This window comes from Pan paniscus, chromosome 17 (assembly GCF_029289425.2).
Source record: "Pan paniscus chromosome 17, NHGRI_mPanPan1-v2.0_pri, whole genome shotgun sequence".
Classification (NCBI taxonomy): domain Eukaryota; kingdom Metazoa; phylum Chordata; class Mammalia; order Primates; family Hominidae; genus Pan; species Pan paniscus.
The window spans coordinates 44,295,089-44,308,184 of NC_073266.2; positions in this window are offsets into that span (position 1 = coordinate 44,295,089).

The following is a 13,096-nucleotide window of genomic DNA, read 5'->3' on the forward strand; positions in this document are numbered from 1 at the left end:
ACTGCTCTAGGGTGCTCACCTGACTGTTACATTAATAATCTGGGGATAAGAAGTAGCAAACTTAAAAAATATCAAAGTTGGATGGGGACGAAATTATGGGGAACTGTAGGTAAATTTAACCTCTGGAAACTTAGGGACAGGACTGATTTTATAATTTACTGGTCCCAGTGCAAAATGAATGCAGGACACCTTGGTAAAACACTATTTAAATTTCAAGATTGCGACAGCAGAGCATAAATAAAGGCTGGGTGCTTCTAAAGGCAGGACCTTGTGCAGCTGCGCAGGCTGCGTGCTTATGAAGACGTCCCTGCTGAAGGAGTTTGGTGAACTCTAGAAGGGTCTAACCATTAGCTACCTGCATCACCATCTCATTATTATTTTTTCTTTAAACAGATCTTAGGTGCATGGGATTGGAATAATCAGAATTCCTGATTTATGACACTCTGTCATCACTCGTGCATGTATGGCCCTCTTATTTTCTAATAGTTAATTATAATGGCTTTTAAATAATGTAATGAACATCTATGAACCCACCACTCAACCCAACAACTAGAACGATGCTAATAACTCACATTACCTATGGATGCCTCCCTTTTCCCACTTTATATTTCAGATTGGATTATTTTTTTCCAGAACGAAGTATGACAAGAAAGAAATACATAAGAGAGAAGAAAGACTGTTATACTTTTAAATCCCAGTTACAGTTTTTTTGTTTTGTTTTCATTTGCGTACTTGAGACATGGGAATGGGTGAAGAGCTCTCATTAGAAAGAGGAATTCAAAATTTGAGTGTGACTTTCAGAGGAGCACTTTATTACTGTTTCAAGCATTCTCAGCTAACCAAGATTGAATTTAGATTCTTAAGAATATGGTTGTACACTTATTATTGTACATCAGTGGTTTCTACCTTTAATATACTCCCTGAAAGTCAGAATAAATTCCGATGAGAGGGGCAGGGAGAATTTATGTGAATCCACAAAGAACACTTAAAACATTTCATATTGATTCTTAAAGCTGTTTACCATTTGGATTTTAGAATGAGATTTTTAAAAGGTGTAAAATGTTTGTTACAAATTGGAAAACTGTGAGTTTCTAGGCAGATGTGCTAAATGTCATTACTCTGACCCTAAGACATTTGAGTCAGAAGTATTTTGAGGGCTGTGAAGCTAAGGCACAATGTAGCCATGTTTAGGGGCTTCCTTGTGAATGAGTACGGTGGGCAGATCCTCAGGAATCTACAGAGTGGTGCTCTTTAGGGCTACCGGTCTGGTCGGTGGGTGGACATTTTCTAGGTCCACTCTTTACAGGTTGTCCTAGGCTTATTAGCATTCTCTGCACAGCCTCGGCAGTTGCAGTTACCATTTTACAAAGTGCCAGCAAAACTTGGTTACCGCGGTTTCTCAGCCTCTTTCCCTGTTTTCTGCTGGCTGATGCGTTGGCAGGGCAGTTCCTAAGGGATGACTGTTCCCATCAAGGAAGGGGTCACCCTCATTGGCTCCAACCCCTACACTTATTAGTACTCTCAGCAGAGTAGCTTAAAATTGACCAGGGATTAACTCTTCACCTACCAGAGGTAGTTTTTCTTATTAAGTATTGCTAATTAACCTTTTTGTACTTGAGCTGCTACTACTGATCTTCCTGTGATACTGTCAGCTCTATGCAATAATCAGCTACTTATCTGGCTTTTCTTTGGACTAGGGGCAGAAATTTCCCACAGGATTGTCTGTGGCTTTGTATGCAGAATGCGATAATGAAGGAAAGCAGCTATAATGTGCTTGTAGTGGTGGTGGGCCACCAGGAGGTGGGAAGCTCTGGTGAACATGAGTAATACCTTCTACATTGAAATGTTTTGATGTGGACCTGGATCCAAGTGAGAGCTGGAATCTAACTGCCCCCCACCCCCCACACCACTGGCATGTTTAAAAGGGCGCAATTCATTAAAAAATTGAATAACAATTTATTACATTTTCTTGACTTTCTCATTGTATAGTGTTACGATCTTTTGGGGGAGGATAGTTACATGGCATATTGATTTAAAATTGGTCTTTATGCCAGACCACCTTGTGAATCTTTAGTTCAATAGCCTTGCGAAGCTGTGGGTCAGTAACACATGAGGAACCAGAGAGAAGCGTAAGTGAAAATGACAAGTACTTAGCAAACACTAGCTAATTGACACACTTTTTGTTTGTTTGTTTCTGAATTTTTAATCTACTATGCCATACTATTTTCCTTGGGTGCTGTTGTATATCTTTGGGATTTGTGGACTCCTTCTCCCATCCTTGCCCTCAGAACTTTTAATATTTCTTCATGTGTTCAGAGATTGAAAACTGAAATAAAAGCACTAAACATGCCAGCAATGCCTCAGTACCAGACGGGAAGTGTCTCCAGGCTGGTAGGGGCAGATTCAATCGCAACTCATAAATCTTACTTTGCTTTTCATGAATCTCAGCATCATGAATTCCCCCAGAGCACTTATATATCAGTATGTTCATTAAAAACAAACAAATAAACAGAACAACAACAGCAGCAGCAGCCGCAACCACAACCATCACGACGAAGGGCTTAATGGGGCTTTGTTCCTTTTTCAAGGAAGCTTTACCTTATGGTTATAATTCAGGATGGCTTCCAGAAATAGAGTTCACCACCGAAAGAGTGAAATAAAAATAATGATCAAATACAGCAAGGAATCAGAGTGTTTAACTTAGCTTCCTGCTCCTTAGTGAGGTAAATTGGAGAAAACCTATCTTTCCAATGGTTGTTGAACCTTTCACAAACACCATAAATCTCTCTCTGTGCCCCACGCCCCACAGATCCAGGTTTTTATGTTTGGTGTAGCAGGCACATTTTTCTTGATTCAGATCCAGGCGGACTGCTTTGGTGGGGGAGTTGTACTCTGCTGACATTTAAGGCAGGAATTCCCTGGGAAAATAGTCAAGAGATTATTTTGGAGCTGCTGGAAAAGCTCCAAAGGGTTTAGGGTTCCCCTCACTAGGCAAATAAGGAGAGAGAACGAGAGGGAGGGAAAGAGAAAACAGAAGGACTTTATTGAGTGACTGTATTTCATCTGAAGCTGATACAAAAAACCAGAAATGTGGTTGGATGACTGGATACTTGTCTTACACCTTATCTCTTACCCAGCTAATATGACAGCTCAGAGTCTGGTTGGGCATTTAAAAAAACAGCTCAGACGTCCATAGTAGACAATCAGTTCTCTGGGAAGCAAAGGACTTCGGGAATTAATGGGTTGGACAAAATGTTTGAAATGGTTAACAGTCTAAGTGTAGCCTGTACTAGTAATTGTTTTAGAATTTAAATTAAATTTGAATATATTAAAAGCTAAGCCAACATTTTGGTGACCACTGTCACTCAGCAACCTCTGTCATCTACAGTGATCATTACAGAAGGGCTCAGAGTACCCATATTTTTAGCAGACTGACAAAGATGTTTCCAGCTTCAAGGACAGAAAAGGTGTTTAAAATTCTGTACACATGGGGTATGACCGGCAGAGTAGGCCAAAAAACTAGGTGGTTAAAAAAAATGCTTTCAGAATAATGCTAGAAACAGAACACTTTTTAAAGAAGCAGAAGTGGCCATAATCTGTGACCACAAAAAGAAATGACTGATCTCAACAGTCAAGTTATTTAGGAATGGCCTTGGATGACCTTTCTAATAATTCAGATGCTTTCTTTTTTTCCTTCCTAAGTGGTCATACATCCTTCTCTTTAACCTCTGTACTTTTTTCTTTTTTCACATTCATACAATCAGGAAAGCACATCTGAAATTCACAGGGACTTAGAAGTGTCAAGTCTTGGCATTACTGGTTTTATCTTTCCTGAGTGTTCTTATCTCTTGCTGCACTTTGGCCTGTATTTTTGCTGCAGGGAGTATGCTGCGACCATACCTTGTCAGGCCCCACCTTGGAGCCAACTTAGGTGATTCTTTTATCCTCAATCCCTTTCCCTTCTCTCACTGCCACAGGATTTTCTGATTCTTCTTCAAACACTCCTCAGTATTTATCTCCTTCATGAAATCTGCTCTTCGCAAACTTGCTTGGTTCTAGTCACTTAAAAAACCCATAACAACCGGAAAGCCTATGTGATACTCTACAGTTATAACTAGGTAATATATTGACTCATTCACTGGTGTTTTGATGCTACCTTATCTCTCTTTTAAAATATAAACTGTAGTTATGGGAATATATGTCCTGTGAAATTTCTTACTGTGTTGGTGATGATGATGATGATGATAAAGTGATGGTAATGATTTTGTTGATAATACCATTGTGTAGTGGAAGGAGAAGGGTAAGAGTTGGCAGTCTTGACTCGATCATTTACCTTTTGTTGGCTGTAGACCCTTGACCTCTTTGAGCTGTTTTCATCATCTGAAATGGAATAGATGATTATCTGTTCTGTGTTTTTGCAAATTTATGGGAAATCTATGATGTCCTCTGTGATGGTTTTGTCTGTTTGACCCTTCTAAATCTCATGTTGAAATTTGATCCCCAGTGTTGGAGATGGGGCCTGGTGGGAGGTGTTTGGGTCATTGGGGTGGATCCCTAATGAATGGCTTGGTGCCATTCTTGCAGGAGTAACTGAATTCTCACTTAGTTCCCATGAGAAATGGTTGTTGAAAAAAGCCTGGCATCTCTTCCTCCCTCTCTTGCTTCCTCCTTTCACCATGTGGTCTCCTACATGCCAGCTCTGCTTCCCCCTCCGCCATGAGTGGAATCTTCCTGAAGCCCTCACCAGAAGCAGATGCTGGTGCCATGCTCCTTATACAGCCTGCAGAGCTGTGAGCCAAATAGACCTCTTTTCTTTTTGAATTGCCCAGACTCAGTTACTTCTTTATAATAATACAAAAATTGACCAAGGTGTCCTTCTCACCTCATTCTGGCTTGAGTCCAACTTTTATATGCTTCCATAATAGTTTGGGCTCCCAAATTCCATTGTAGAGTTGTGTCTAGCATGCTGGAATCACTTGTTTACTTTTATCTCCATCACTGGCCTGTGATGGCAATGGGAGTAGGGAACACTCTCTTAGTCATCTTACTAATTAGTCACATTGTAAAGATTAAAAAGAATTGTGGAGTAAACAAGTGAATATGGCTCAAATAAGGCAGTATCAGCAGGAATGCTTTGCAAACAGTGTTAATAAATGTGAGTAAGGATGATGCTGAGGCTCATGATTTTAAAAAAGGCATTCAAGCTGGGTGTGGCAGTTCATACTTCGAATCCCAGTGCTTTGGGAGGTTGAGGCAGGAGTATCACTTCAGGCCAAGAGTTCAAGACAGCCTGGGCAACATAGAGAGACCCGTCTTTACAGACAATTTTTTAAAAATTAGGCATGATAGTATGCACCTGTGGTCCCAGCCACTGGGGGGCTGAGGTGGGAGGATCGCTTGAGCCCAAGAGTTTGGAGCTGCAGTGAGCTATGATTGCACCACTGCATTCCAATCTGGGTGACAGAGTGAGACACTGCTGCTAAAAAATAAATAAGTAAATAAAAAAGGCATTTGCTTATGAATTAAGAAACTTATCCATGTCAAACCTTGAAAAAAATCATGCATTCTTAATCTTATTATCCAAATTACAGAATGAAATAATAAATCTTTTCTAGCATAGGTAAGGATCCATGTTAATGGATGCATATTGCTTTTAAAATAAGAAGTTAGGTAACTGTAGAGTATAAACGTTAATGATAAAATTTCATAAACTTCAAATGGATATAGATAATTCCATGGCTACATTTTAGAGTTTAAGGCAGAAGTAATACATTTTGAAACTTTACTTTGTTTTATGGATTAATAAAAATTATCTTGCAAATTTTATTAAAAAATAAGAAGCTGATTAGTATATCATCTCCTCATTGGCTTATTAACTCTTTGTGGTTGATAATAAATGACATTACTGAGTACTGCTGCGAATAACACCGTGGAGAATCAGTAACTTGGTGAAATTATGGTTTCTAAAGTAAAGGTGCTCCTCAGTATCACCCTGCAATCCTATATGGGTTCAGAGTCATCTGTCTTTCTCATTCTCCAGTTAGAACCCTAGCTGAGACAGAAAATGACTCTGGCTTCCCTAAGCAAAGGAAAGTTTATTGAAAGTATATTGAGGCTCAAAGAATTGTGGGGAGGATGGAGAACCAGTTTGCAAGTGGCAACACCCCAGGTAGCTCTGGAAGCTGGAAGCAGGACCTGCACATCAGCTGCTGGGATGGATGGCCTTCCAGCCTTCCTCCTTTTCTGGCATTGCTGCCTTCAGAAGCAAAATTGCAGAAGTGAGCATTTGATACTGGGTCAGGGAGAGAGATGACTTCCATAGAGGGAGGGAGTCATCAGGCATTATCCTCCTCCCAAGGCCACACTCAGTGGGTGAGGAGTAATAATGATGGCAGCTCTTTTGTACAATCTCATTTAATCCTTAACACAACCCTTTGAAGGAGACACTATTGCTGTCCTTGTTTACAGATAAGGAGACTGAGGCAGAGAGAGATGACAGACTCTGCTTGAAGGTCACACTGCCAGTGTACAGTGAAGCTGGATTCGAACTGTGGCAATCAGACTCCAGAGTTCTAGTTTTTTATCACTTTAGCATGCTGCCTCTTCAAGAGGACTCTGGGATGCAACTCAGCAGGAGGCTTGATACAGGCAGCTGAAAAATAGCAAATGCCCCTTTGCACCATTCTTCCACCTGTCTCCCTTTACCCCAGTTCTGCATAGAACACATGCCTCATTCTTCACTGGGAAAGTAGAGGCCTTCCACCCAAGCACTCTGTCCACTGCTCTCTTTCACCTACACACATGGCCTCTAACATTTCTGTAGCCAAAAGAAAATTTTGTATTTTTTCTCTTCAAATCAAATGCCATCTCCATTCATCCAGCTACCCCAAGCCAGAAAGTGGAGAGTCATTCCTGACTTCTTCTCTCAATCCACACTCCCAATCAATCACAGGATTCTGTCACTCTCACCTCATAAATATCTCTTGCATTCATCTCCTCTTTTTACCCCATTGTCACCTTCTTAGGTCAAACCTTAATGATTTACATTTGGATTATTAGCCTCCTAGAGAGTCTCCCTCCCATAGCCCTGTACCCCTCTAACCCATCATTGCCGCAGGAATAAACTTTCTTTTTTTTTTTTTTTAAATATTTTTATTTTGACACGGAGTCTCACTCTGTCACCCAGGCTGGAGTGCAGTGGCGCGACCTCGGCTCAATGCAACCTCCACTTCCTGGATTCAAGCGACTCTCCTGCCTCAGCCTCCTGAGTAGCTGGGATTACAGGCATGTGCCACAATGCCCAGCTATTTGTGTGTGTGTGTGTGTATTTTTAGTAGAGATAGAGTTTCGCCATGTTGGCCAGGCTGATCTTAAACTCCTGGCCTCAAGTGATCCGTCTGCCCCAGCCTCCCAAACTGCTGGAGAGTAAGCTTTCTAACACACAACCTGAAACTGATTTTGCGACCCTCTGGCTTAAAATCCTTCAAAGGTGCTGCTTGTGTTCCAGGTAGATTTCAAACTGCTGACCCTTGCCATTTGATCACTGGCTGCAGGTTCTCCCCACACTTGGCTCCCACCATCCTGACACCCACTTTTCTTTCTAGTTACACAGGACTGTGTTGGTCAGCCATAACAATGTACCATAGACTGGGGGGCTTGAACAACAGACATTTATTTTCTCACAAGAGACTGGAGATCAAGGGTAATTTGGTGACTTTGGTTTTTCCTGGGGCCTCTCCTTGCTTGCAGGGGGTGCCTTCTTGCCATGCCCTCACATGTCCTTTTCTCTGTGTGTGCACATCCCTGGTATCTCTCTGTATGTCCTGATGAGTTCTTCTTGACATCTGAACTTGGAGGAGGACATAATTCAGTGCATAGCAGGGACCTGTCCAACAGAAGTCTTAGGGCTTCTTACACATTCTTTCTTCCCTTCCCTGACTAGGTAACTTATATCTCATCCTTTAACATTCAATTTAAGTTTCACTTTTTCTGTAAAACCTTTCCTGTTCCTCTAATTTTATTTAGATGCCATTCTCTTTATTTCTCCCACAACACCCCTCCAAAATAGCTTCATACCTCCCTATTTCCAAGCATATAAATATCAGATCCCCTTCATGTCGCTCCCCAAAAGACATGAGTTGCCCCAGTAAGGAGGTATAAGAATCAAAGGCCTTTTTCACCAGTAATGGATGACTCACTAGGAATTGTACACAGGGCTGCTTTAGTTATAATTATATACAGGGTTGTGTTATAATTACACTGCTCCATAATTTATGGTTGTACTTTGGTCTTCCTTGAAAATAGAGTAAGTTTGTAGAAAAATTGGCTAATTTCAGAATCATTTGTTAAAATCTTTTACCAAACACAGAATCCTATACTGTTTAACTGGTTAGAGTAAAAAAATAAATTTTTATTTGAAATGGGAGAGACTTCTTGAGAAACAATTTAATAAACCAGTAAAGTACTGACATAATGAACTATGATTTGTATTGATATCTGAGAGTGATTGGTACAATAGAACATTGTAACAAAGTCTGAATGGTTTCATAGACATACTCAGTATATACTTAACATTTTTGTTGTAATCATTTTTTTTGTGCACATTCTTTGTAACTGACCAAAGGGGCATATGAAAATCACCTTATAAGCTTTCAAGAGCAATGTGATTCTTATTTCTTTTTATTGCTAATAATTCCATTTTAAAGATGAGGAATTGTGTGGAATAAATGAAAGAACTCTATAGTGCCTTCGTAGTTTCAACACTTTACCCTTTGAAAGTGTATTACACTGGAGATCTCACAGAATAAGTATAAAACCTCATATTACCCTTTTCATACTGCACAACATTTTGAGTAGAGAAAGTGCTGCCCCAAGTGCCTTGTGGCTCGTGAGCTGTTAGGGAGGCCAAAAGAAATTGCTAGAACCAGAACTCATGAGTGCCTCAAGGCCTCAGCCTCAGTTGAGATCATTAGGTTTAACTACAGCTGAATATGGGAATATAGTTCCTCAGACACTCCTAAGTATTATGTCATCCCAGAAACCTTTAATTTTGGTGAAAGAAGAACAAGTGCTTCCATAGTTGATAAGATTAAAGTTCTAATGGTTAGTTGTCTGTCAAAATTACATAGTAGTAGAAGACATGAACTATTCCCCGAGTTAGGGTTCTGAAGATTTAGCTCTAACCATTGTAATTTGTTCACTCCAACAAGGAAGCTGAACTTTGATCTTCTTGGTTGCATCACATCCTCACTACATAATACATGGAGTCAACAGTCCATATTGCATCTTTTAAAAGAGAAAGTGAAAACAGATCCATTTAACCATTTTCCCAGTAAAATTGTTTGCTCTCTGAAGCTAAAGATGGCAAGGTGATCACTTTCAGTGAGCACCTCAATCTTGAAATCTTGATCGAGGTGTGTGTACTGTGTACAATTCCTAGTGTGTTGTCCATCTAGTAGAGTTAGATTTCAAAATCAACAGCAGAAGCAGAACTGAATAACTGAACATTTATAAAATTAGAAGATAAAGAGTGGACTGAACAACTAAGAAAGTATTTTAGGACACTTTAAAACATCTAGAAATAAATTAGTTTAAACATTCAGTTTGTTACCTATGGCAAAACATTAAAATTCTTGAAATGTTGGGAGTGGACAGGCAGGTGTTTGAGATATCATTCTTTCCATGTCTGTATGGTTGAAATATTAAATAAATAAGAAATTAAATACATATCGTAAATGCTGGTTGATATTATTATGCTCAGTGTTCCTGCCCAGCTGCTTCCACAGGGTAATGCTCTCTGAAGATTTATCCATGATTCAGGAATACTCCCCCCAACCTGGGGGCTCTGATGCTGCTCCGTCTTCCCTTTGCTTGGCTCTGATAGGTACCCTAGAGCCACTCCCCTGGCTGCTCAAACTCCTGGTATCCCCTGCACTTTCTTCTTATGTTTAGCCAGTGATTTCAACTCCTACATCACAATGAAAAGAAACCTTCAAAGGGAAATCCTTCAAATTCCTGCCACCAAATCTAAAAATGTCTCCACATCTGTGTCATCCCCTCCTCCTTCTGTTTCTTACTGGAGAAATATCCCTCTCTTGTCTCAGATGAATTTCTCCACTTCTGTTATGGGTCCCGCCCTCTCCTACTCCTCTAGTACCATTCTGTAATCCAGCAGTCCTCAAATTGAATTATATATGTTGACACCATACTAGGAACTGAAACAGAAAAATTTTAAAAATGTGTTATAATTTTCTTAAAATATCAAGAATAAACCCAATATATGTTAACTAAATTGAATTTTTATTTATTTATTTGTTTATGTTTTTGAGACAGGGTCTTGCTCCATCCAGGCTGGAGTACCGGGGTGCTGTCACAGCTCACTGCAGTCTCGAACGCCTGGACTCGAGTGATCCTCCTACCTCAGCCTCCTGAGTAGCTGGGACTACAGGCATGCACCACCATGCTAAGCTAATTTGCAAACATTTTTTGTTGAGACGGAGGGTCTTGCTATGTTGCCAGGCTGGTGTTGAATTTCTGGTGTTGTTCAGGCTGGTTTCAAGTGATCTTCTTGCCCCAGCCTCCCAAAGTGCTGGGACTATAGGTGTGAGTCACCTTATTTTATAAGTCACATTTATTTCATAAATAAAAATAAATGTAATTTTCAAAACAAAAACAATTAGTGAAAAGAGAGCATTGTTTTATATTTTTTCAAATCCCTTTAAGTCTGATTTAGTAGAAATCACCTGGATTTCTGTATACACTCTATTGTGAAATAGTTATTTAGTTGAAGCATGAGAAGAGAGTCCTACCCCATACACATATGCAGTTGGAAAAGGGAGGACTTTTTTTAACAATCTGTTCAGATAATTGTGGATCTTTTTCTTTAATACTACACCAAAACTTAACAAGTGGTACTTTCTTAAATCTAGTTGCAATGTGGAATCTGAAAGTATATTAATGATTTTTTCATACCTTGTTACTTTATTTATTTATTTATTTTTTCTTTTTTATTGATCATTCTTGGGTGTTTCTCGCAGAGGGGGATTTGGCAGGGTCACAGGACAATAGTGGAGGGAAGGTCAGCAGATAAACAAGTGAACAAAGTTCTCTGGTTTTCCTAGGCAGAGGACCCTGCGGCCTTCCGCAGTGTTTGTGTCCCTGGGTACTTGAGATTAAGGAGTGGTGATGACTCTTAACGAACATGCTGCCTTCAAGCATCTGTTTAACAAAGCACATCTTGCACCGCCCTTAATCCATTCAACCCTGAGTGGATACAGCACATGTTTCAGAGAGCACAGGGTTGGGGGTAAGGTCACAGATCAACAGGATCCCAAGGCAGAAGAATTTTTCTTAGTACAGAACAAAATGAAAAGTCTCCCATGTCTACCTCTTTCTACACAGACACGGCAACCATCCGATTTCTCAATCTTTTCCCCACCTTTCCCCCCTTTCTATTCCACAAAACCGCCATTGTCTTCATGGCCCGTTCTCAATGAGCTGTTGAGTACACCTCCCAGATGGGGTGGTGGCCGGGCAGAGGAGCTCCTCACTTCCCAGTAGGGGCGGCCGGGCAGAAGCGCCCCTCACCTCCCGGACGGGGCGGCTGGCCGGGCGGGGGGCTGACCCCCCCCACCTCCCTCCCGGACGGGGCGGCTGGCCGGGCGGGGGGCTGACCCCCCACCTCCCTCCCGGACAGGGCGGCTGGCCGGGCAGAGGGGCTCCTCACTTCCCAGTAGGGGCGGCCGGGCAGAGGCGCCCCTCACTTCCCCGACGGGGCGGCTGGCCCGGCGGGGGGCTGACCCCCCCACCTCCCTCCCGGAGGGGGCGGCTGGCCGGGCAGAGGGGCTCCTCACTTCCCGGTAGGGGCGGCCGGGCAGAGGCGCCCCTCACCTCCCGGACAGGGCGGCTGGCCGGGCGGGGGGCTGATCCCCCCACCTCCCTCCCGGACGGGGCGGCTGGCCGGGCGGGGGGCTGACCCCCCCACCTCCCTCCCGGACGGGGCGGCTGGCCGGGCGGGGGGCTGACCCCCCACCTCCCTCCCGGACGGGGCGGCTGGCCGGGCGGGGGGCTGACCCCCTCACCTCCCTCCCGGAGGGGGCGGCTGGCCGGGCAGAGGGGCTCCTCACTTCCCGGTAGGGGCGGCCGGGCAGAGGCGCCCCTCACCTCCCGGACAGGGCGGCTGGCCGGGCGGGGGGCTGATCCCCCCACCTCCCTCCCGGACGGGGCGGCTGGCCGGGTGGGGGGCTGACCCCCCCACCTCCCTCCCGGACGGGGCGGCTGGCCGGGCGGGGGGCTGACCCCCCACCTCCCTCCCAGACAGAGCGGCTGGCCGGGCAGAGGGGCTCCTCACTTCCCAGTTGGGGTGGCCGGGCAGAGGCGCCCCCCCCACCTCCTGGACAGGGCGGCTGGCCGGGCAGGGGGCTGATCCCCCCACCTCCCTCCCGGACGGGGCGGCTGGCCGGGCGGGGGGCTGACCCCCCCACCTCCCTCCCGGATGGGGCGGCTGGCCGGGAGGGGGGCTGACCCCCCCACCTCCCTCCCGGATGGGGTGGCTGGCCGGGCAGAGGGGCTCCTCACTTCCCAGTAGGGGCGGCCGGGCAGAGGCACCCCTCGCCTCCCGGACGGGGCGGCTGGCCAGGCGGGGGGCTGACCCCCCCACCTCCCTCCCGGACGAGGCGGCTGGCCGGGCAGAGGGGCTCCTCACTTCCCGGTATACCTTGTTACTTTAAAATCCATTAATCTATTTACACTTTGAACTAATTTTTTACTAAGGCATGATTTTTAACATTATTCATGGTGTTTTGAAAAATATTGGCTCACTGAGTTGTGCAGACCATCCAAATGTTGGCATATTTTATTTTATAACATAAAAATACCACATTCATTAATGTGACCAATGACATCAGAGCATTTAAGCATTGAGAGCTGTCAAACTCATGAGGCTGATACAAATTTTCCAAAATTATAATTTTTGCTTAAAAGCTCAAATATTAATATTGGAAACAAATTCCATCAGTTTTTCTTGAGGTGACACGCTCATTTTGCTGATTTCAAGAAAATATCTTCCAAACACTCAATTTGAATAGCCATGGTTTGT